The sequence below is a fragment of the Lutjanus erythropterus genome, chromosome 6, assembly GCF_056507025.1.
Source record: "Lutjanus erythropterus isolate fLutEry1 chromosome 6, fLutEry1.hap2, whole genome shotgun sequence".
Lineage (NCBI taxonomy): Eukaryota > Metazoa > Chordata > Actinopteri > Lutjaniformes > Lutjanidae > Lutjanus > Lutjanus erythropterus.
In genome coordinates this window covers 24,766,446-24,792,744 of record NC_139322.1, presented here as the reverse complement: position 1 = coordinate 24,792,744, position 26,299 = coordinate 24,766,446, and the positions used below count along the sequence as shown (strand labels likewise).

Below are 26,299 nucleotides of genomic sequence, written 5' to 3'. Positions count from 1 at the left end.
TATTATTATCTATATATTCTTTATTTTATTAAAGTGCTAGCACAGCTGCTTGTGTTTAGACACCATTAGAGAACTTTGGCTTCCACTTTAAAACAAACAAAAAAATAGGGTTTTGTACAAGAACTGTTATCCATAGATTTCTCAAAGTCAGATATTGGAAAAAACATATCTGCGCTCGTACAGAAAAATTTAAAATGATACTAAATCCTCAGAGTAACACAAGATAACTGGATGAAAAATGTTTTGTGTGTTTGTCTTGTTCCCTCTCCCTCTCACTCGGGCCATGTTGTTTCATTCTCTGACAGCTCCCATCAACAACAGCAGACTGGTGCTGCCGTTGTGTGTGCATGCATGCGTGTTTGGGTGTGTGTACGTGCTGTACATTCTCCACTGAGGGGCCAGGGGGTTACGGTGGAGCCACGGGGCCACAGCGACAACTCGCCGCCCCCCTCTCACAGCTCCCCCCTCACCCCTCTGGCCCTTTGCTCCTCGCCTGGCTGGCAGCCCTGCATCAGGCAGACACACCACAGGCTCTGCCCCCCCACCAACACACACACACACACACACACAACTCTCGCTCCAGCACCCCCTCCCGCTCTGGGCCGATCGATACAGCTCTTCGCCTTTCATCTGACCAGAGCTTTGGAGGAGCCGCACTTCCTGAAGAAAACCCAATACAGCACTCGCTCTCAGGGTAGCTTATTCTGTGTGTGTGTAAATGTGTGCATGCACGTGTGTATGCACTGATGCGTGTCTACATGTACATGTGTTTGTGAATGAGAATGTGTGGGTGTGAGAGACAGAGAACAAGGTTTGGTGCGAGTTGGCAAATGCTGTGATAAATCAATTAAAAAGAGAAAGACAGATACAGGTTTTGCTTGATTAGATGGATATTTGTATGAAAGACATGGTCAGTTCCCAAAATATAAACACAAGCATGAAGTGATGTTTAAGCAGGAGTAGTAGTATCCTTTGATCAGTGCAGTATGAGAGTTTCTCTGCCCATTTTGACCAACATTCAAGAGAAATCTGAGAAAATCCTCCAAGCTCATTTTACGGGTCAATTTTTTTGCTGCCCCTAATGTTATCGAAATATGAATTCCTTAAAGCCTCAGCGGGTGAAATAAGTTCTACCTGGGCTGACACTCGAGTCTGCGAGAGGGAAGTTCAGTCTTAGTGGAAGATCCTCATAAATACTTCAAAAGCTGGAGAGGCAACATTCATTTCTCTCTCTCAATTTCTCCTCTGCTTATCCGACAGCTTCCTGTGTTGTTTGAGGATTGGGAGTCTTAACTCTCTTCTCTCTTCTCTGCTTATCCTACAGATCTCTGTGTTGTTTGTAGACAGGGAATCCTAACTTCCTGTGTGGAAAAGGGAGAGACTGAAGCTCCTCACTCAGCACCCAGGTGTTAAACAAGAGAGGCTGCTCAGGTCACGTAGAGGTCAGGTGAAAACACCACCTCCTGGGATGAAAACATACCACATGTGGAAAACTGTTTAGGAAGGCTGGTACTGTTTTACAAAAAGACCACAAAAAAAAAAGAAAAAAAAAAGAAAAACAGGTTCATGACAGAGCTCTTCATGGGCCCGAAAAATCATATCCAACCTGAACGGGGACCTACACTTACCCAAAGTCAAGATGGATTCTAAAAAATAAACCTCAAACTTGAGCAACCTGAATCAAAGGGGACCAAAATCTGAAAGAACTCATGTTGAACTGGACTTGAGTTTGGGTCTTACTTCAGGTCAAAGAAGAAAAGATTAAACACTCACCACTCATTGATATACTTCCTCCAATGTGTTACAGCCCTTGTGTCTGTCCTCTACTCCATATTCTTAGTAGTTGGACCAGTTCCTGCAAAAACCAAATATACTCATCAAGCAACCACTAACATTCTAAACAGTGGCATTTATATTCTTTCTAGTACATGACAAAGACTTAACAGTATGTATAGTTATAAAGTATAGTAAATTTTATTGGGAATGGCTAACATCAGTAATACACAGTGTTTACACATACTGTACTGTACTGTCAGAAAGCTCACTGACCGAAAAAAAACTAACCAGACGGTCTATAAATTGTACTTTTCGGGGCAGAGTTCAGTCAACAGTGAACAGTAACAGAAATATCAGTACAATTTATACAAGAAAAACTTACATAAAGCACTAATTGTTGCTCAAGACTTCACTGGTGTTACTTTGGTAATACTTCTGACCTTGAGTAATAAGAGGATAAATTAAAACTCCTCTCATCCAGAAAACAGTTTAAGATATGCATTACTGGATCTATGATTTGATGCTTTCAAAATATTTTTAGTATGCCTGAAAACAAAATTTGACATACTCAATGTGTCGCTTTGTCAGTGTAGCTATTGTGGAATAATGTTAGCACTCCTGTTAGTGCAATTTTTAGGAGAGTGGTGAAAAAGTTTGTTTCAAGCCCTGTTTAACTCTCATGCTATAAACATCTGACAACATTTCCTCAATCACCATCATTTCACAAACATCTCCCATCCTAAATGACAACAAATCAAAAGTCCGTACTGGGTAGTATTTAATAATATATTGTTACATTAATGAGGTTGAATAACACTGCTTCAGACATACTGTACCGTTCTCTCCCTTAAATACTGGGCACGTTCTGAAATCTGCATTATAGCCCTCTATAGTTTTATATTTCATTAATTAATAAAAATGTAATTTAATGTTGCAGGCTGAGATAACCACGTATATAAGATTGTAATGTGCATGGAATAATGGAATAACATTCTTTTGACAGACTGATATTAGTCGAGCACTACAAAGTCAATGTAAAAAACACAAATGAAGAGAAACAGAAATGCACTATTTGGCATGAAGACAGGCAAAGACCCATTAAATTGAGCTAAACAGTTTCAACTGAAATTTAGTTGTATTACTCTAAATGTACAGACACAGATGTGGTAAGTGGATGGTCTAGACGAAATAAGTAAAACTAAAGTTCTTGGTGAGTTTGGAAATCAGTCTGAGCTGTCACAGCAAACTGTCAGTCAGAGAGCTTCTCCATTCACTGCTTGTGGCCAAAAGACACAGGCTGCAAAACCACTTCAGCGGTCAGAGCAAGCCGAAAATCCACTTCACATCGAGTAGGATGGAGTTACATCTTGACGTGACCACTCAGAAACTCTGGGTGCCAATGACACTGCAGTTCATTTTCAGCTATATGACACATAGTCACATTTATTTGAATGTTACATATCATTTTACAACATACTGTAGCTTGTTAGAGATCATTAATATCCCATAACAGAACAAACATAAATTTCTCAATCTCAATCAAAACATTAACAAAAGACTCTGTTGACATTAGGATGTAGTGTGGGACCACGGGAGTTGTGGTCTTCATTGTTAAAAAACCACCATTGCAGATGAAAATCTATTTAACATGAATCACAAAGAAATCGTGTTCAAAGGGGAAGTAAAGTATTAAAGTTTTTTTCATGTTACATTTAGTCATGTTTACAGGCATTTGTTAACTTGCATCACCATTGCTGTATTATCAAACAGTGTTCATTTGTTTAAATGTAGTATCATTTTCAATGAGATAATAACTTAAATTTACGTTTTTTTAAGGGTGTCCTATCCAAATAATATGTAACATTAATATCTCTGCCAGGGAATGTATCAGTTGACTTTGACTGATAGCTTTTGTGTGTCACTGTGGCCATGTAGTAAGGCCGCCTCCTGGAAGAGGGAAACAAATGGTGCACGTGGACTACCTACTATCTTTGTATCAACACAGAGCTTCCAAATGTTATTTAATATCATACATTTCTAACATTACAATATCTCCCACTCAGCAATCACTAGAAGTTAGATCCAAATAGAAAACAAAAATTAACACTTTTTCAATTAAATAAGCAAATTAAAACTGAGTTATACAGTTTGTTTGCATCTGGTGTCACTTTTTAATGAACTACAATTGCATAATTGTGACACAGTAAAGATTAGGCTTAATTTCTATTCACCTGGGTTGGCTACAAGGGGGTAACAATTTTGGACTAATTCATGAAAGTTCTCCATTTGGAACAATGGTAGGTTTTCCCATTCTTCTCACTCTGATTACTCTGGCACAAATGCAATAAATAATGCAATAAAAGCCCCTGAAATCCTATAATCTGACTAATAATTTGACCAGTCTAGTTCTAAGAACAGAATCTAACCCCGCTGGTATCCAGAAACCCTTGATTTCCTTCCTTTTTCATGCAAAGGTGAGAGCAGTTTTATACAGGTACGTGTAGATGCACATGCTTGCACACCACCCACCCATCAGAGAAACTCCAGTCAGGATGTTGTCCGAACAGATGTTTAGTCTCCCCTGAGCAGCACGCTGCCTTCTGTTTTTATTGGCCCTCTGAATCCACTGGCTTTCCACAGAAGCACCATTTCCTTGGTCACTATGTGCACCCCCCCCCCCCCCCCCAACCCGACCCACACAAACACACACCAAGCCTTTGAGGGTGAAGGGTGAAGGAGCAGGGATGGGGACAGAGGTTGGAAGCAGGAGAGTTGCTGCCAGATCCACGGGGCCGCGGACAGGGCCGTATAAACAAGACTGAGTGTGGCCACCAGGGATTGGTACATTGTCCCAGTGGAAATGTCTGGCCTTGGATGACTCAGCCTCGGACTCCACATAGGAGGAGTGGAGAGACACTACTCTGTCCCAAACAGTTTCCAGACTATCCAAAATAGGACTCTTAATCCCAGCCTGATGGTAACCAAATGTCAAGTGAAGGATGAGAGTGTTTGTTGGTTCTAACGTAATTTCCCAGTCAGGAAAGAAAACTTCCAAACCTGTGTTCTGGGCTGTAGCACATGACCAGAGGCCAAACATTTGTAATGCGCATGTTTACTGTGCAGTCATGTACTATGAGAATAAGTCAGGTGATAGCATAGCAAGTTAGTTGGTGACAAGAGTCTTAATCGACCATTTATTTGTTAGTTTGTGAAGAAAAGTACAGCTCACACTCCATTGAGGAGCTGCACTTTGATGTTAGAAGTGGGATTGTAGCAACATGGATGTTACTAGCAATATGGGTCTCTGACACTTAGCTGCAACTGGGGGAGCATTGCTGTTTGTCTACACTACTACAACTACAGAAGCTTTGGACTGCCAGGAGGAAGAGTTTTTCAGGCTCAAGCTAAGGGGACCTGGCGGGGAATGCTGGCAAGGAGCGTTGCTGAAATCAGCACAAGAACCTGAGCTGGGTGAGCAGACAAGTGACAGGTGCTTTAGTAGCCACTGAAGTCACCGGCACATTCCCGCTAACTATGTTGTAGCTGCCATTAGCTAATAAGTTCAGTGAGCTACCTGTGAAGCAGTTGAGGAATGAGTTTGTAACTTAGCAAGTTAATTTGTAAGTATACATCATGAAGTTATTTATTCCTATGTTTTGAACAATAATACTTGTGTGAGATTAAACTATATAGAAGTAAATTAACCGAACATTCAGTTTTCAACAAAACTAAATTATAGTACTGTACTGAGCTTATTTGCTGTGTGAAAAAATCTGAAAGAAACTGCAACTTTTCATGCATTTTTCCCCAGGGACATTTGGTCATTACACATGATATATGAGTGCCAATCAGACACCCCAGCATTGAGTTAAATGCAGCTTTGCTCCTTGGTCTGTGTCAGGTGCGAGTTAAGGACACCCACTGTTAGGTCCGCGGTCAGAGGGAAAGGAGGACAGGAGTTGGGGCAGGAAGAAGAGGGGAAGGGATCCAGGAATGCATGGCGGGGCGGCTGCCTTGGCAGGTAGATGAAGTGAGGATCACACAGGCCGGCATGGGGGTGATTAATGCGTGGGGGAACGCACGGGAAGGAAAACAAGGCCATAAATCAGCCCCTGGGCCTCCATGCTAATTGTAATTGAAATGAATTTGTCTGGCCCATAGTGCAGAGAATTGCAATTGCTATTGACCAATAGGGCCCAAGTGGTCCAAGGGAAATGAAACAGGGAGTGAGGCGTGTCCATGCCAAGATCAATGCATAACCCAGCGCTGGTATTTTTGTCTCGTAAATAAAGGTGGTTTGGGGGGAAACCATGTAACAGGTGAGTTATTGTATTGGCTCCTGTGGTAACTTTGGTCAATGGGATGATGGAGCCGTTACTCAGGGCGTAGGGTTCTCTAACTTTTGGCCACAATTTAGATGTGAGCTGGAATTGTTTAAAAAATAATGTGAAACACACAGAGGTAAGGCTACAGAGGGGAATCACTCCTGAGATTGCTTTAGCCAAGCTCAAGTTTTTTCTTTACTGCCTTAAAATAAAGAATGTGCGACATTGCCCTGTGTATATGTTGTATATTGGTTGCTATGTAGCCTTAATGTAGCCTCCTCTAAGACCACAGTGCTGCAAAGTCTCATATAAAATGTCAAGCAGTCAACCTTCCAGCCTGTCTTTTTTTTTTTTTTTTTTAAACTCCAACCTCCAGTTCACCTCCCACCACCAAGCAGGTAGCTCCCCATTCATTAACCCAACTGCTAATTGGGACATGCACAGACCCGTCTCTCTCTCTCTCTCTCTGTGTGAGTGTGTGTGTGTGTGTGTGTGTGTGTGTACTTTTCTGCCCTGTTGACTACAGCGCTACGAGGATGTTTTTTGTAGGCCAACACAGAAGTTAGCTTCACAAGGCAATGGGATTTTTTTCATTAGATTTTGGATTAATGGAGTTTATGTTTATGATACTTAAAGATTTTGTTTATTTAGGTAACCTTGACACACAAAAACAATACTTTTATGACTGTTGAAGTGTAAATGCAGTCACCAAGAGTAAAAAAGTAATGTTATGTTATAAAAAACTGTGTAACTGTTTGCTGTGATGACGTTTAATGTGTCCAAAAATCTAGTCTCATTTAGTCCCATGTTAGCAACTGTTTGTTGTGAGAGATGTTTACTGGTGAATTTTTTGTCATGAAACAAAAAGTGAAAATCTCTTAAGCTTGAGTTAACCACTAACCTTATTTCAAGCACCAAACCAAAAACCCATTCAAAAACCCATCGACTTCAAGACAAAGTTAATATGCAAACTCACTTTCAGGTTTTAAGACTCATTCCTGCAGCACTCTATTCTGCCTTTAAAATTATTACTATGGTTTAAAGACTGTTTGGTCAACACTGTCATTTTAAGGAGTTTCTACACTTTCAAGTCCAAAACTGCCAGATTTCTGTCCAAATTATGCCATTATGAGACATTAATGTTCACTTCATTTTTACAGACAGAATCATTTTTCTTTCAGTTAAGGTAACAATACATTTCTCATGAAATTAAACTTTAAATGAACAACCTTGCTCAAAGCTAAAAGCAAAAGTAGCCTTGGATAAGAGGGATCCATATTGTGTTGAGCACCCAGCAGAGTATTCCCTGCTCTACTCTCTCTGGGATTCGGTCTCCATGTTGTGATCCAATAACGTTCCCCCGTGAGACTGCGGATAGCATCCCAACCTCGCTGCAGGAAAATAACATCCTCTGTCATTCATACACAGAGGAATACTGAGTTGCATAACATATCCTCATCAGGACAAGCTTAAATAATACCGTAACTATGCAGGCTACTCATTCACACTCATTCATTGGAACACTATGTAGTGTATGTCTGAGTAGTGAGTGTTGCGTTATGTATGTGGCGATTCTCCACTACATGTTTGAAATCGCTTAGAAGATTTCACATGTTCTATGACAAACTACACAACAAGCATTCTCCCCCGCAATTTATAGCTCTTTGAACCTTGTGGGTGCAACGAACAATAGGAACAAAGCATTGTTTTTCAATTGTCTGTGACAGTGTGGGCTGCTCAGCACAGAGGCCTTCGCCCTAACTACTGGGGCTGCGTTTGCTAAACGAGCCAGAGCAACACCGCAGAGCCCACAAGGCTCCACGCTCTCTGATACGACCAGGGGCTTTTCTCTGCCTGCACACTCCCTCCACCACCTTACCTCCTCTCCTTCCCCCCATCCTTCCCCTCCGTCAGGAATCTATATTTCATAAGCGAGCTGTGGAGCTCCAGTGCCCAATTATCAGCAGATAAGGCGCAGGAAGCCCTGGAGCGCCGGCACGGCTATTTAGACGGGGAGGGGGGGAAGGAGCTGGGGAACGAAAGGCAGGCAGGCAGGCAGGCAGGCAGGCAGGGACCCAACCCCCCAGGGGCACTTCGCCCTCACCACGCTATTTTTTTCTTCCTTCTCTTTTTTTCCTTTTCTCTCCCTCACTGACAGCCTCCTCCTCCCCCCTTTACCTTAGCGGCAGGGTTCAATTAGTGCCGGCGGCGGCTAGCACCCGCAGCCCCGCTCAGCCCGGGAGCTGGAGCCTCTATCAGCGCACACTAACAACACGCAAGGCTGAGTCCAACTAGCAAACTGACGTTGAAGCAAGTTCTGTGTTACTGCACATGTACGTATGCACACACACAATCTGAGAAGCTTTTAGTATCTCAGCCATGAGCACAACAGGGTCATCCATATGAAATTTAAAGCATGGAGGTGAGCATGATTTCACTGCTAGCTTTAAAACCCTAACGTCTCCATGGAGATTCGTTACTGATATACATTTGCTGCAGTTTTCGAATCATGTTGGACTAATCTCCGGGGTAACAGTTTGAACTATACTTTGGCCAACTGTAAAATCATCTCAGCCAAGTCTTTCCTGTTATTTCGCCATTTCTCAGATTAGTTGTTTCTGCCTCCTCAGACTGGCACATTTAAGTCAGGACTTTTCACACTCTTCCGTGGCCTCAGACCTCTATTAGCGAGGGGGTAAAACTCGATGTGCCTCTCACATTTTCAGACCCCAACAGAAAAAACACACTCCAACCACCAATGCTGAGCAAGGTCAGCCAGGAGTCAGGCACAGCTCACGGATACGAGACGGATATCGATTCGCTGGGACAGGCCGCGAGCACACATACATACACACATTTTCTTTCCCCTCCTCTTTTACTCTCTTTCTCTACAGTCACAGGGCAGGCGTCAGCCAATAGATCAGCCAGGGGCAGGAAACGGCCTGGGTCAGAGGGGACAGCGTGTGTGTGTGTGTGTGTGTGTGTGTATTTGTGTGTGATGATAAGACTAACAGCCTGCTGAAAGCCGCTCTCACCCAGAGCTATCCAGGACCTTCAGGCTGTGCCAATTCACCTCGAAGCGGCAAAGAAAAAGAAAATAGCTCAGTCCAAACATTGATGGAGTATTCATCTTACTGACGCTGATAGACATGCATCCACACGCACAAGCACACTTCAACACACTCTGGTCAGGGTTTATGATCTTCTGTAATTGTTGTCCTGTTTTAGAATGGCACACAAGTTGTTATTAGTAGAGCCTGACAGATATATTGTTCAACCAATATTATCAACCCGATATGTTGGACTATATCAGTAAGGGCATAAATGTTGTCCAGTATTTTTTTTTTTTACAGATTGTTCATTGTTGGGTTTTTTGTTTGGTTTGTATGTATATTTGACCCTTTTTTTAATTCAAGTTTGTCTTTTTGTGTTTTTAAATTTACATTTTACATTTACAAGAACATTATTATTTCTTGATTAAGATGTCAAATTATAGTTATTTACTTGCATTCCTGAGCAGAAAAATTAGTTTTAGTGGTTGAATGTTATGCTTGATTAATTTCGGACTTCTCAGAGAATCCCAGTGAGCCGGTTCAAATTTGGGTATAAAAAGGTGAATTCAGTTTGAAATTCCTCATTCCTGTTCAAAATGGTAAAACATCGAGGGCTCACTGAAAATGAAAGTGTCTGCATTTAAGCACTTCATGATGCTGGATTGTCTCTGAGACAAACAGGGAAAGACATAAAGTGTTCTCTCAGTGTGGTCAAGTATGCCTTGGAGTCAATTGCCGAGACTGGTACTTACAAAATGTAAAGGAAGAGACAGGAAACAAAAGTTAACTGAAGCAGATGTCAGACACCTCAAGATTTTAAGTACTAGAGACAGAAGGAGGACCACTGCTGATCTTCAGGCAGAAATAAATGCTTCTAGATCAGAGTCTGAGAAAGTCTCCAGAATGACCATAAGCAGACGACTGATGGAACAAGGCTTAAAGGGAAGATTTGCTGCTAAGAAGCCATTTTTGAGACCTGCAAAAAATCTAGAAATGCCTCAGATTTGCCAGGGAGCACAAAATATAGACTGTTGATGACTGGAAGAAAGTCAGCATTGTTGTGTTTATGTCCACCGAAATGCTGGAGAACGTTTTGATGCCAGATGCATTGCACCCACAGTGAAACACGGTGGAGATTCCATTATGGTATGGGGTTCCATTTGTGGAAACAGCGTGGGCAAATTAGTTAAAATCGATGGTATCATGAACAAGAACGTCTACCACAACATCTTGGTGCATCATGGAATCCCTTCTGGACTGAATCTGATTGGTCGTGGGTTCATATACCAACAAGACAAAGACTCCAAGCATACTTCAAAGCTGTGCAAAGACTATTTGACCAAGAAAAGGGAATCTGGAGTACTGGAACGGATGGACAGGCAGAGTCAAAGTCTGGATTTGAATCCTATTGAACAAATATGGGATTTAGCAGGTTCAAAGATTGATAGCACAAACACACACACACACACACACACACACACAAATTAAGAACTAGAGAGTTTCTAATACCGTTTTTTCCCCTCCCAATGCTGGTTCCAATACATGAACTTTGCATAATGGTCAATACATAGTATTGCTCCAGATTGATACCAGTGTGTTAAAAAAATACTACTAGTCCTCTATGGATGTGATAGAATTGCTAGTGATGAAGATGAACTAATACAGAGAATGAATGCAATGTAACAGCCAAGCCCAAACGTCCCAAGAATCCCAATCCAAAGAACGCCACAGCCCAATATGAAATCTGAAAATCTTTTGTGGACCAACCAAACCTTCAATCACAGCTCTGATCAACACATGAGATTAATTGCACCAGTGACAAGATATCAGATACAATTTGTTGCTAATGTGACAAGTCCCCAGATATAGTGTAATGCCTCTTAAACTAGGTCATCCTTCCATCCTGGGAAAAAATTAGCATACGGGACACTGTTGGTAAGTGGCGTGATTCCATTTAGGTGGTAATGGATCAGTGCACATGTACTCACAAATACAGATATCTGCATTTGAGGCAGTACTGGATGCTCTACTAAGTATATCTGCAGATATACTGATATCACAGATTTTTTTACTCCCTAATATTGGCATCTGCCCAAATTATCCAGTATCAGTTGGGTTTCAGTTGTTTGTCAGTCTTTCTATCAGTTGGAAGTTGACATTATAGAACACTTGTCACCGCAGGAGGGTGTGTGGGTATGTGTTGTTGCTGCTGTCGCCTAGTGGCCTGCATTAGGGTCCGCCAATGGCAAAAAGACTGGGGTAAGACCCAGGCAAAGCTTCAGTGTCAGCCCCGGGTAGACTGGAGGCTCAGCTGGAGTCATGCACACACAGCGTCAGCGGTGCATGGGTCGTCATGTGTGCGCACGTGCCCTGTATGATTGCTGTGCATGAGTGAATAAGTTAAGTGTATGTCTGAGAGTGTGTGTGTGTGTGTGTGTGTGTGTGTGTGTTTACACTGTATATGTGAGAGAAAGTCAGGGGGCAGTGAAGCGGAGGAGGGCAGGCAATGCTCCCAGGCATAGAAAGCAGGCCAACTCCATCTCCCACTATGGAGAGCTTCAAAGAGATGGGGTAGTAAAACGAGAGATGGTAGAGTAGGCTTGGTTACATCAGGAAAGTTGTATGAGAAGAGCTGTTGTGTCCTGCTCAAACTAGACCAACAACTGCAACACACACTGACTCTTGAATACATTCTTAGAAATAAGAGTGATATCTAGATAGAGCTGGGTATCATTTATAAAATTATAATACCAGTACCCTTAAACTGATACTGATACCAAGTACTTCATTCGTAACCCATCATGTAAATCCTTTTGCATTTTATGTATTTATTATTATCAGATGGCACAGGCATTTAGTGTAGCCATACAATACAATGTCTGACGGGATCTCAGCACATTGAATTGCTCGAATTTGCAACACTACAGACTGTGTAGATGGTGGCTGCTGTGGTAATGGCCAATCACATGTTGCATTAAATCAAAGAATGCTTGTGGCAAACCCAACAAATTCATTTTTCTATGGATCTGGGTACAAAAAGGATCATTTGGAGGTATCGTTCAAGTTCCTATACTAATTGGTACTGGGTTATTTTGGATGATACCCTAAAATTTCTTTGGCTTGTCCCCAATGGAGAAACCTTTTGGTTCCTGCTAGAGCCATTTGTTCTACCTATCATCCAACACACAGGATTATACGTAGACCCATCAGTAAGTTTCCAGACAGAATCCTCTATAGGCCCTATTCTATTAAATCATTTCTGGTGGCTGAACTGGTTCGGCCACCAGAAATGTGGGTTATATCCAGAACCTTTCCATCTTCTAATAGTGCTTACAAGAACCCACCCAGGCTTAACGTTACACTGACAGCCAAGTGACACTCAGAAACAGCTGATCAACTTACAGAGTAGGAATCGGTTGTTATTGTAAATTTATGATGTTGCGCACACATCATTGGCTCCTGCGGTGTTCCTGCAACCTGCAGCCCCCTGAGTCTAGGGAGGAGGGAGCCAGGGGAAAAAACGAATTTCAACCACAGATCCTATATTAAATGGGATTTAAACCTTCTCAATATACCGTCTATGGCTCCGACTCACTATTTGGACTGCTGTACTCAATTTTGCACATGCAATTGCTACATATTGCTCCTTTAAATTAAACATCTTTTAACACCCATGTTTTCAACAATCTTTGATGAACCCTTTCTTTGCAAAACAGTTGTTCAGAACCTTAGCTCTTCAGGAAGAACCCTTTTAGATCATTTATTTAGTGCATATTTATGTTTTTTTAATGGTAGTTTATATCATCTTTGAATCTTGTTCTGTATTTAGTTTCCACATAAGTATGGAAGGTGGACTCTATTTCAATGCAAGATGTGCAAAAAGAAAAAATAATAATTTTCTCTTCCTTATGGCTATTTTATCCATCCGCTGCTTGCAGAGTCTTTCAGCTGCCTTAGCCTCAAACTATAGAAAAATCAAGTAGTTTTAGACAGAGAGAAGGGAGGAAACAACCCAAAGACAAAAGATTCAGAGATACAGACAGACAGAGAAGACAGCAAGACAGTCAGGAGGAAGTGAACTTCCCCCGCTGACGCTCTTGTTCCACGGCGAGAATCCCCCGGCCAGTAGCCTCAGACATCTGGTTCCAGTTAGCTCTCAGTGCTTTGACGCGTTTCCTGTGCTGCTGCTCCACGCAGCCACGGCCACGACGCAGCCCTCCCAACGCCACGACAGCCAAACTCTCTGGAGATAATGTACTGTAACTCTCACACACGCCCAAATACACAATCAACCACATGTTTAGTGTATGTCGAAATGAGCCAGAGGAGGTTCAGTCTGTATTCTGATATTTGCACATGTTGTACTGTCGTTTAATGTTGCTTAAAAAAAAAAGGTGTTGCTTCTCAGACTCATCACACAGTATGTAACAAATCGAAAAAAACAAATGTGGGGGTAGAGACATCATAACCAGAGTTACACTAATACTTTGTGGCATTTCCAAATAAATGTCTGCTTTGATGCCGTCACATATTTATGTAACAGAAAGGTGAGAGATACTCAATTCGTGAAACCTGCTACAATTTCTTTTTTCTAAGGTTAGCAACCATTTCCATGTATAAATTCTCTGGAAGAGAGAAGTGATGTATTTTATCTCAGCAGCTTCGACAGGAAAACAAGGACAGAGCAACAGATTGATTGTTCACAGGAAGGGAAAGTGAAAACCAAACTTAGACTGAACAGAAGTAGACTGACAAGATAAAAATCACTCAACTACATGATGTAATGGAGAAGTGATTTTTTTTATGTTCTTTGTGGACTGGTAAAATTGGCTTTCAGTTACTGGTCTACATGAACCATTTTCACAGGAGTGACCTGACTTGTCATAGCAGGAAAAGCTAAGGTGTTATAACACTGACAATGACCCAGTTCCATTACTGTTCCAGTAAGTCATGACAGTGATACCAGGACTGTGACACAGGATCACCTAAATTTAATGCAGTCATCAATAACTGTATTAATTGTCTGCTTTTCCAGCTAGGACATGTCCAAATGTCTGCTGTGAAAAAGCCCTGTTGAATAACTTATCACTAAGGCCAGTGCCTAAATCCAGTGATGTTTATAGATTTTCAATGTAGTGAGTGGCCAGGACCCACAGGTGGTCAATTGATTGGGTACCTGGAAAACTGAATGGATCTATAATAAAATCTGATTTTTTTTTTTGTCAAATTGTAGAGATAAACTCATGTTTGATGTTATATGGTAATAATTATGGAATAATTATTGTCTGAGCAATGCAGTCAAATGCTTTTGATAATTAAAGTACATTTTACTTTTTGATACTTACATACTTTTACCTTAGTAGGGTTTAGAGTGCAAAACTTTTACTTGTAGTGGAGCATTTTTACCTCTGGTTAGCACACCCACAGCCTGCACCTGCACCTGTGTGTTACTGGCTGAGCCTTCCTCTTTAAAGAAGGTGGCTTTGTGTATAACCTGTGTGTGTGATGAAGTCTAGCAGACTTTTTTGTGAAAGTAAGCTAGTTAGCAGCAACTGGTCACAAAAGAAAACGTCAACCTCAGCTCAGATCAGATCAATCATCTTATCACATTTGTTCCTCTACCCAGGGCTTCCAGGGATGCAGCTCCAAACCATAAAACTTTTGCCTGACTCATACCTGCTAACTAGCTTTTCACAGTCTGGTCCAACCCTGCTATGAAGAGAATAATAATAGGATACATAAAAGAGGACTTTTATTTCTTTTCTGTGGCAGCAAACACAACAGACACCCTTTTCGTACACTGCAACCCGTCTTTATCCTCACACTTTATGGATGACAACAGTAATGTTGCTACCTCTCTCCAACAATCAGGGGAAACACTGAAAACTTGAATATGTTCATCTCGTTGATTGATTCATATTTGAATATTTATTACCATGATTTCAGCAAGGATTTGTTCACAATGTAGCATCATCAGAGAAAAAACAGGGCGCCCCCTGGACATGGCAAGTAGTTAAGTAGTATTAGTTCAGTTTGTTAAATGCATAGTGCTACATTGTTACACTGTTAGTTATCCATTTTTGTTATTCTGATCAAATTGAGCAATGTTAAGGTATTATTATAGGTTACAAATTACATCATACAATCAACAGTGAGAATCTGACTATGACAGTAGCTGTGTATGGCATTATGCAGCAAATGTCTGCTGCTGTTTACGTTTCATACCTGAGCTACACTGAGGCAAATCCCCGCCATCTACGTTGATATGGCAATAAAGTACTGAAGCTTGAGTCTGATGCACAGTAATAAGGATGCTCTGAGGCACACACTGTATTTTGACCTGTCAGTTTGAGGAACTAGCAGCACAGCGTGTTGTGTCACTCATACTGTGGAAGGCTGCAACGTTTCAGTGCAACTACCCACTAAATCAACCAGGGTGTCTTTCGGTGAGGTGATTCCCTGTGTGGGGGAGTGGAAAAGGGTGACCCCAGAATGGAGAAATAGATATGAGAAACAGAAAAAAAACATGAGCCCACACAGCCCTGCTGTTTAGCAGAAGAACACAGTAACCTCGTAGGCCACACCGGGGATTACGGGGAGTGAAAGTGAGAATGAGGGGGTGAGAGGAGAGAAAGAAACAAAAGTGCAATGAAGAGGAGGTGAAGATACAGGAAGGAGCTTCTAAAAAGGCTTTCCTGCGTTGGAGGGACTCCCTGCACCACACAGATTCTCTATAAACACAGTACAAAGAGGATTCTCTGAAATCACAGAGTGACTGGAAATTTACTAACGTCGTATTCATCTATTTCAAGAGAAAGGCCGTGTTAGTTCACATCTAAATTTACCTGTGGTTTACTGAAGATCTACAATTCACTTTCTTCTTACAGTTTTTAACAGAAATATACAGTGTATTCTATTACATTTCTCTTACCTAGTAAGAATTAATAAAGCATACCTCACTATCCAAATTCAATTTTGGCTAAAAACATGTTTTTTTTCAGACTCAAAAAGCCCCACTTTAATTGCTCCCAATCGGGGGTGAGCGTGAGCAAACGAGGACAAATGAAAGTTTAAGGAGGCAGTATTGATTTGTGTGGAGGTCAGGGGTAGGTCACCCCTATCAGAGAATCAACAAACAGCCGCCAGCACCTTCCTCAGCTAAGCCAATCACCTTCTGACCTGGTCCACCGTTACCATGGAAAATGACCCTGAACAACACAGACCATATACTCGGCTCCTGACTGAGTGAAAGCAGCAAAAGTGGAGCTCCACAAAGATGGTGCAGCTACACCAAATAACTAAAGGCTGTTAATTATGCTGTTGTGCTTGGCATAAGCTATGTCTTTTTTTGTATCACCCTCGAGGGCTCGAGGATAATTCAATATTATTGTTAATTGACTTGCAGTGGTATCCGAGCGTGATGATTTGATCTTACTGTTTAACAAAATTCTTCTGTATGAATTAATCATTCCAACTACACTGTGATTCAAAAACAAATGAGGTACTGAACGATTTGTTTTACACCACGAAGAGCTGTGTACAGCAATTGAGTGGAACACACTTCATTGCAATAAACATCAATTAAAATATTTTACACAACAGTTTCAAAACATTAAAGATAGGTATGGGTCATATAGAAAACGTAAGGAGTGGAGGCTCTTACAAAGACAATCATTTTAGATATAAAAAGTACATTGAAATAGAACTGCAATGATTAGTAGACTAGTTATCAACTAATTAATTAATTGCCAACTACAGTATTTTGAAGAGCATCCGTTTTGAGTATTCAAGAAAAAAATCTCTGATTTTAGTCTCTCAAATGTGAATATTTTATTTTAATTATATTTGGTCACCATTATTCACCATTTTCTGACATTTAATGGACCAAATAACTCATCAATTACTCGAGAAAATGAATAACAGATTAATCGATAATGAAAATTGTTAGTTGTAGTCCCACAATGAAAGCTACACAGTGCCCTGGTTTAAATGTGGACTCCTTTTTTGTAACTGCCTTTTCTTGTTGTCTTTGGCATCTGGGCCCTTTGAAACACTGCTTGTGCAGTCTAGTCTGTGTACACTGAAAACTTGAATATTAAGTGGTTTTAAGATGCTCTGTATATATTCTTCTATTTGATTATTTGTTTCGTTCTGATGCTGTGCAAAATGTTTGATGTGATTTCCTCTGCTGAACAAGGTCTGTCATGTGACTTCACCTGTCTACACCTATCATGTGATTACTTCCTTGTCTATACTGAGTGTGAAGATGTAGACCATACTATCATCAGCTTCTTGCTGCTGCTGTTCACATTCAACCTGATGCAAACTTAAAAAAAAATGCACTACAGAATTATTTCCTGGGTGTACACATGTATATGTATAAATAACTATATATATTGTTTTGTTTCATATTTTATCCTATTCTACTCTTATTTTTATTATTTATCTGTATATATGTTGTTTGTCTGTGTGTATAGTATGAAGGAACTACAACTTTCAGTTTGTTGTGCAACCATGTGTTGTCTAATGATAATAAATGACCTTCATACCCTGAAAAACCATAGCTCCCCCATTTACTTGTATTTATTTGCAGCCCAGTTTTACCCTGTCAAATATAGTGGCAATCTTGACATATGATCCATGTCTCTGCAACAAATAACCAAAAGGTGACTATTTTGCACTTGCCCCGATGATGGCCTTAATGGCTGAAATGTGTAGGCATGCTTTAACTGCTTCTATGACTAAACAGCCCTAACTTATAAAAGGCCTTTTAAATCACCACCCTCGAGTGCCTCAGATTTCAACAATACACAAGGCATTTTCTGATATACATCACAAAACATTCTTATTAATATTCTGATACAAACTGCAAACATATAGCCAAATCACTCCCATGTCATGCCCTTCCCATGATCTTCCTTTTCTAGCCATTCTGGAGGAGAAAATCTCAGATTCTTGCCTTAACCCAGTCTTCCCATCTCTCCCTCCTACTCCTCCCTTCATCCCGCTCTCCCTCTTATACCCCTCCTTCCCTCGGAGGCAGGCAGGCGGTGGTGGTAACCAAGCCTCTGGCAGTGTGTTCCTATCCTGCAGGAGCCCTCAGGTTCCAACCTGTCAATATCCCAGGCAGCGTCTTGGCTCTGCTGTGGCTCAGTTAACCTCCTCACCCACTGCAACCGCACAAGGGGCTCCTGTCCTTCTGCCAGCCCATAGACGAGCACGATCACCCCCTCCCCAAGACACACACACATACTCCTCTAATTCAGCTCCCAAACCGCACACAACCGCACACACTGCACTCACATCCGTAAAGGGCAGCACCCTGGCAGCAACAGCCAGCATTATGGCAGCTGACGGCAGTTTTCTGCTCGCTGACGTCTTAGATGTTCTGGATGACGGTCCCACTGGAAGCTCACAGAGGGTAAAGGGGGAGAGGATATTGGAGAAAAGTCTAAAGCCTGAAGGAGAGAAAAGCTCAGTGACAAAGGTCCCGTCATCTCGTCATCTGTATCAATTTCAGGGAGAGGAAGGGTCTGCATGAAAAAGAACTGATGTATTAACATGCCACTGAGAGGAATTTCAGAGTGATTTAAGGGATGTATGTGTAAAGTTGTGAGAGACAGAAAGTCAAGGTGAGGTCTTGGTTTGGTGTCTGTTTGTAATCTACACATGCACATAGACCTGATCCCAAGCGTGGTAACAAGCGTGTGGCAGCATGTCACCCGTCCCCTCTCACTCACACTGAAAAGAGACACGCACACACAAACACACACAAACACACACTCCTCCGCGCCTGACTGCGAGGCACCGCGGCTGTCTGCTGGGAGCTCAGGTTACAGCCGACCGGCGGGACAGACTTTATGGAAGCCTCTCTCCCACACCCACTCTCCCCCTCCGCAGGGCTCCGGAGGAGGTATCGGGTTGCCGGTTCAGCGCCGGCCAGGCTTGGCGCTGGCGGCGACTTGTGATCTTGGGTGCCTGTGTATGTGTGTGTTTTATCTCCCACTCTTTGAGGGTATCGGCACACAACGCTGCTGTCTCCTCCAGGTATGTAGGTGTGATTTACAGTGTAGACGCTTCTCTCTCATGCGCACACACGCAAAGCCTGACCTCTTCCTCTGCATCCAAAGCACCTTGAATAGTTTATACTGCATTACACAGTTATATGTGTAAGAAAAGACAAGCTGATTTAATCAAAATTACAAATAAATAAAGTCTGAGATGTCCTGACTTCAGACCCTGGCATGGGACGGGCACAAAAACTAGATCCTACATGCCCCATAATACTTTCTAACTGACAAACCAAAGCCACAGAATGACTTATATGACTCTTGGACAGATGAACTCCCTGTGACAAGTTAACTGACATGTAAAATTGATGGAATATCTCTTTAAAAAATAATTCCTTTGTTTCATAACTACCACAACTATATATACTAACCAGATGACCACCATCACAGCATCTATGTGGCTTCCAAATCCCATTTGCTATCTACCATCTGAGAGAGCAACTTGCAGCTCTCCATCTCTGGAAATCTTGCAGTGGTCTGTTTGCTGGAAGGAGTTGTGGGGAAGGTGCACTTACAGGTCAACATGGAAGCTACCGTCTACTGTATATGCAAGGACCTTGTGACGGTTCTGCCGCTGGCTCGCTTGCTAGCCCAGCATGGAACGGCACTCATGAATAATGCATGGGGACATCTGCCACCCCTGAATTATAGATCTGTGGAGGCCCAGCATATGGGAACAGCCCAGCAAGTGCTAATGGCTAACTCGCCATGACAAAATATGGGTTAGAGACACGTGAATGATAGTCGGGTCATGCAACCTTTCAGTCATGTGAGTGTGGGGTGGATTGTAAATGTGATTATTTACATGTCTGCATGTGTGTGTATGTGTCTATCTGGAATGAAGGAAGGCCCCAATGGATAAGCTAGTGGGATTTTGATGATATGACCATAAACAAGCATCCAAATTAGTGCATTTGAGCAAGGCGCTAAATCCCAACACGTTTCAGTCATGTAGCTGGATAGCTGATATTGTAATCAAGACAATCCCACAGAGGGAAAATGTGACAAGAGAATTTCCATACAGGGATCAAAAAAAGTCACTGCGACATTGCAACACACCATCATGCTCTTTCTCTCTGCCAAATTCAGCTAAACCAGTGGACGAAGCTTTAAAATAGCCTCAGAAACCCTCAGCCTAACAAGTGAGGGCTAATGTCTTTGAGCTTTTATGTAGGCTTCCTCCTGCTGAAGTGCAGCCTGCTTGAATATTCTATACTCTCTGGTTGCAAGTCCTGCTCTTTAAAGAAGCAGAGACAGGACGGGGGGTTGGAGGAGTTGGGGTGCATTTTCTTCAAGCCCAGTCGAGCGGGAGGCCTGGTCTACCGGGGACCAGTTCGATCTCCGCCTTTCTCTCCAGGATTATCCTCTTATCAGCACTGCAAAAGCCAGGCTAAGAAGCGCCAGCAATTAGCCTATCTTTAATTAACGAGCACCTCGCTCCAAAACCACCCACGGTCCATGTAGGCTCCCACTTGGAAGGCAGTCAGCGCTGCGTAAAGATGAGCAGACTTAATCTTGTTTTTGTCTGAGTAAGAGAGAAGGAACGTGTAGAAAAGGGCAAAGTTCATCTTCAAGTAGTTGGGGAGTCGCAGTGTGCAGAGCGTCCCTCATGCATGCACGCTCACAAACAAGCCTTTCTACACCGCAGGTTTCAAAGGGAATCCTACCACCCACCACTGTTCCACTTTGTTGTGCATGTGTGTGTTTGTGATGTGTCTGTGTGTTCATTTGAGTGTATACTCAAGTGTGTGGATGGATTACTGCACTCAAATTATGCTACCACTCACCATCAGTCACAGACTGAAATTTCCAGGCTTGCTAAAGCCTCAATGGAAACATATGTAGGAGAAGACGAGGGACAGAAATCCCCCCCCATGAGCCTTGATGAAGTTTGGAAGGTTGAAGGTTCACAATCTCAACCTACCTTTAGGAGAAGCCTCTAGACTGGAGAGAGTAATATATACAAATAAGGGGCATGAAAACAATGATCTGTTGATCTTTAAAAATCAAAACTTAGTAGTCTAACAATGTCATAATCATTGTCATACAAAGAAAGAAAGGTTTAAATCAAAAAAACAAATACCACATCCTAACTCATATTGACTCCTGACACCCCTAATAAAAATGGATACAAGTGAATACTTTTCAAAAAGTGACACAGTAAATAATAACACAAACTTCAGTGCCATTGGTTGACTAATTGTGCTAATAGAATCAGAGGAGACTGGGTCATCTGAAGGGGAGCGAGAGAAAAATGACGGCCTGCAGATGAAAAGAGAGAAAGGGAGACGGGGAGACAGAGCGCCAACGGTGCCCCGGCCTGGCCTGGCGCTGGCACCACCAAGCGGGAGGGGCGGCGGCGGCCCCAGCATGCATACATTAGCGGTGCTTAGGCGCACTAATTGCTTCTCACTTAGACAAATCTCCTGCAAATCACGGCTGCGCCGCCAGCACTGCCTGAGCCCCCCGGGAAGGAGAGACGGCAGGCAGGCGGACGGAGCGAGAGGCAGAGGAGGAGGAGGAGGAGGAGGAGGAGGAGGAGGAGGAGGAAGAGGAGGGGAGGAGGGTGGCGAGTGGAGCGTGTGTACCAGAGGCGCCTCGGAGCAGGATGGAGGAGGAAGGAGGGATGGAGGAAGAGGAGGAGGAGGACGAGGGGGGCGCTCCCAAGAGAACGGAGAGAAACGAAGAGAGAGAGAAAAAAGCTCCAACACTTCAGAGTGCCTCTCTCTCTTTCTCTCTGCTCATCCATAGTCCAGGCTGAGTGCCCCCCCAACCTCTTACACCCCTACCCTCAGAAGCCCCACCGCTGCTCCGCTCCTCCAGTGCTCCATCCCTCCATCCCCCCTCTTCTACAAGCTCTCAGATCTCTGCTCTGCCCCCGTGCTCGCCCCTCCTTTCTCTCTCGCGCTCCCTCCCTCGCCATCGCTCGACAGAAAAGTGGAGGAAAGATGAAACTCTACAAAGAGGGAAAAAAATCAATAACACAGATGGATAGCTGGATAACAGGGTCCGGCATGCTTCGGCGGTGAGGCAATCCAGAGGGTGCCCACACAACTTCCACACAGGCGGAGAGACGGGCAAAAACAAGACGCTGGGATGAGGGTGGTAATCAGCCTCAGGAAGCCAACATCACCCGCAACACACAAGTACACACTTGTTAACTAACACACAAGCACATACTACAATGTATGGCTACACTGACGCAAAATATAAACAACAACATCCACAGAAGCACACATCCTCTCACGCAGCTAATTGGGGGACTACTAAAAAATAATAACAGTTATCAGGTAACCTGAGGTGAAAGAAAATAGCTGTCAGTAGGAGTAACACAGATATCATAGCAAAGATCAATATTATAGCAGATTATTCTTCTGGGGTTATTTGAGATATTGGGAGGCTGAAGGCATCATTTCTGTTAGCGGTGGTTTAAGGTACCACAGGGCCCCATCAAGAGCAACGTATACAATATACTGCAAAAACACTGCCTGCATTTTAGAATTCATTATCAAGATAGGAAAGGAAGTACCTGGAGCTAATTCACCTGAGTATATTTCTGTATTACTTTTTTACGAGTTTGTGTTGTTATCTCTGTTTCTTAAACTTTTTAGCTCTGTTTATCTGTCTACGGCTCTGAGGACATTAATAGGTGGACAGGGCAGAGATACAGTGGCCTGTTGTCATGTCTTATCCAATAAAAATACATGGATTAGAGATTACAGATGGAAACAGACCTCTATTCAACCAGAAAACTAAGCAAAAGTAGAGCTGCAACTGACAATTATTTTCATCACTGATTAATCTGTACACCATTTTCTTGATTGATCAATTAGCTGTTTGGTCAATAAAAAGTAAGAAAATTGTGAAAAATGTTCATGTTTCCCCAAATCCAAGATGATGTCCTCAAATGTTTTGGTTTGCCCTCAATACAAGATTTTTTCTTAAAAACTTCCTTCAATCAATGAATTGATTATCATAATAGTTAGCAACTAATAATAGATTATTCGATTAATCGTTGCAGTTCGACGCAAAAGCCACAATTTCCAGTTATTTTCTACATCAATGATAATCAAATGACTGTCTAAAAGTATAGCCGGGTATCAAACAGAATTGTTAACTCATTACACTCCATTTCCTGAGAATCAGCCCACTCAGTGTGTACATTCTACAGTCTGGACCCAGGAAAACCTAGACACAAGATTAGCTTAATTTAAAACCTTCTGGTCATTTGGAACGCTATTATCCTCACTGCCTGTTTGGAATTTAACAATATATTGAATATTGTGACACTGAAATAAAAAAAATGTCTCTGGTTAATCATTTCATTATTTTTATTTTACTTTATAAAATAAACACAATTGTTATATATAATTATGATTATATAAATAATTTTTAAAAATGACTAATTTCTGCATTGTTTTTGTTTTGCAATAGTATATACATAATTCAAACATTCACTGCCATACTATTTTTTCCACATACTTAGGTCATGTCTTGCTATTTTTATATTATTTAATGTAAGAATTAAAGTAAAAGCACTCCAAGTTAGAGGAAAAATGATTTTGTACGAACAAAAAATGTTCACCCTAGATTTTCAAACTGTGCTGCAAGTACCACTGGTGTTTCTCAGGCTCTCTCTAGTGGTACAATGAGGAATCATACTTACAATTTGAGATTGCTGGAATGTTATTTAAAATAAGTTTTGTTTTTCCTGTAATATTTTTGCTTTAATATTAGCCTGCTACATAGTCACGTTTCTTAGATGCATAATTATTTGACTGAGTGTTGGTAGAGCATGCACCCCATGTACTGAGGCTGAGTCCTTTGCTGCATGTCTTCTCCCCACTATCTGTCATATCTTCAGCTTTACTGTATATTTACTTTACTTGGGATTAATGACTGGCAAAGCAATTTAAGACTGACAGATTTTAAAAAGGACTTACTTCCAGGAGTAATATTTGTGGCACCAACACAACACAGTAGCTAGTAAAGATAAAATATGAAAAGATAAGTTTAAAAAAAAAAAAGTAAAGAGGGAAACATTGCCTTGGAAAAACACATTACTTTAAATGTCTGTGATCAAAATTGAGCTTCAAAGTTCAGATTTAATGAAGCAAAAGTTAGACAGATACAGGGTCCAAAATTGGAACCAGTCACCAGCCAAATGCTGGTAAAATATGCAAGTGACTGGTAGATTTGCTTCACTCACCAGCCAAAAAACAATGTTGATCTATTGAGTGGCTGCTAAACTTTGAACATTCACTAGCCATTTGGCCGGTGGACAAAAAAAGTTCATTTTGGAGGATGAACAGATATTACGTTAATTTTTACTTTAAGCCCAGCATCAGGCATGTTATTAAAGACTTCACAAGGATCATTGCAAGCTGGCTTCATATAACCAAATCAAGTGAATTAAGCCATGCTAACTAATTATCTAGCTTTCTTGTTAAAACCCTCAGTGGCACTCACTATAAAATATCAAATGAAGGCCAAAGATGCTTGAAGTCTTGTAGTAAAGTTCTTGTTTATGTGGATAATCTGGCCGACATCTCATATTTATGTGGTAATAAACTGTTATGTCAAAATCTAGCGTACTATACCTTGTGACAGCCATCTAGATACTGACGTGTTTTGGTTGAAGTTTTGGGACATCTGTGATCTGCTTGGTCTTTCCTCCCACTGGAGCCAGTTCAGATTGGATTGCCATGCTTAAAGCAACTGTGGGAGAGGTGAAAGGGCGAAGACTTCATTATAATGAATGTCAATGATGCCCCCCCTTCATCCCCCGTACACAAATCTCACATAAACATGCAGACACATACACATATTTCACCCCACTCTCCTCCTACAGTCCAATCTTTGTTGAAATTACTATAATCCTCTCTTGGGCACAGTGGTGATATTTTCTGACTGGGCAAAGAGCCATATGACTGTAAGGTGGGCATGTTGAAATTCACCTGTGAAAGCCAATGGAAGCCGGTTACACTGTGCTTGAGACAAATGTATAATATTTGTTTGATATGAACACATCTTATTGTGTGAAAATTACTTCTATACCTTTATTTTAAAATACGATTAAACTTAAAGGCTCCTTTCATTCCATAAAAAGAACCACAGATGGGGCAATGGAGTGGCATTGAATACCATCAATGCAAACCATGTTTAGGTTATATAATGTGGTTGGGAGGGCTTAAACTAACTACCAGTCAGAGATATATTTAAAACACTCAAAACTTAAATTTTGCCCAGTAATAACAATCACTGCATGCTGATTATGAGGTGAATGTGATTAAAAAAAATTAAACCAACAAATTATAGTTAATTAACAGGAACATATAACGTATTTAAGTTTTTTTTTTTTTTGCTTATTCATAGCTGAAACCTTCAATAAAGCTGTTTATGTCTTTTCTGAGATGACAAATCACTAGCACCACCTGCTGTACATTATAAACTCGGCTTGAGAATTTCCTGGTTCTTATCTAGACTGAAATTCAACAAGCTCCAATACACCAAAAAACGTATACATATATATATTTGGTTACAACTCCATCTTGTGGAGACAGACAGACATCTCATCCCCCAGTTGTCACATAAAGCAGAGGTTGTCAGTTTTTTCTCAGGCAAGCATCCTTTACATTAGAAAATATACGAGGGACCCCCCTAATGCAATGGAATAAGTAATAGTCGTGTTACAGAAACACATACAAACGTCTTTCATAGTGCATACATAAAAGATCTTGTGAAGCAACAATAAATGTGTTTTCTGAGTTTGTCAGGAAAAATGAGCAGTTGTCTCTGCTCTGAAAAACACTGCACTGGAAGTGGCATCTCTCTCCCCTGCCTTCCCTGTTTTTCTCTATTTTCATTGTCAGTAAGGCAAAAAATGCCCAAAAAAAAATTCTATGAGGAAGAGACTAAACAATATGAAGTAGAGACATGTTCATTTGTTTTACATACAGTGAGTCTTTGTTATTGATTTCTATTAAATTATAAAGATGGTGGGACAGCAATTGTCAATACTAATATATCAGTATGTATGAGAGTCATACATTTATACGTGTTGACAAATGTATAT

At 41.5% G+C, this 26,299-nt stretch overlaps 1 long non-coding RNA gene across 1 annotated transcript; it reads right to left on the bottom strand.

The window, feature by feature from the left end:
• LOC146325369 (uncharacterized) lies at positions 1–24,940 on the bottom strand. The gene is made up of 3 exons (XR_014770649.1): positions 24,825–24,940; positions 1,774–1,855; positions 1–1,463 (listed from the first exon to the last, which is right to left on the bottom strand). It is a non-coding gene; the product is annotated as an uncharacterized LOC146325369 (long non-coding RNA).
• Positions 24,941–26,299: the final 1,359 nt, after the last annotated feature.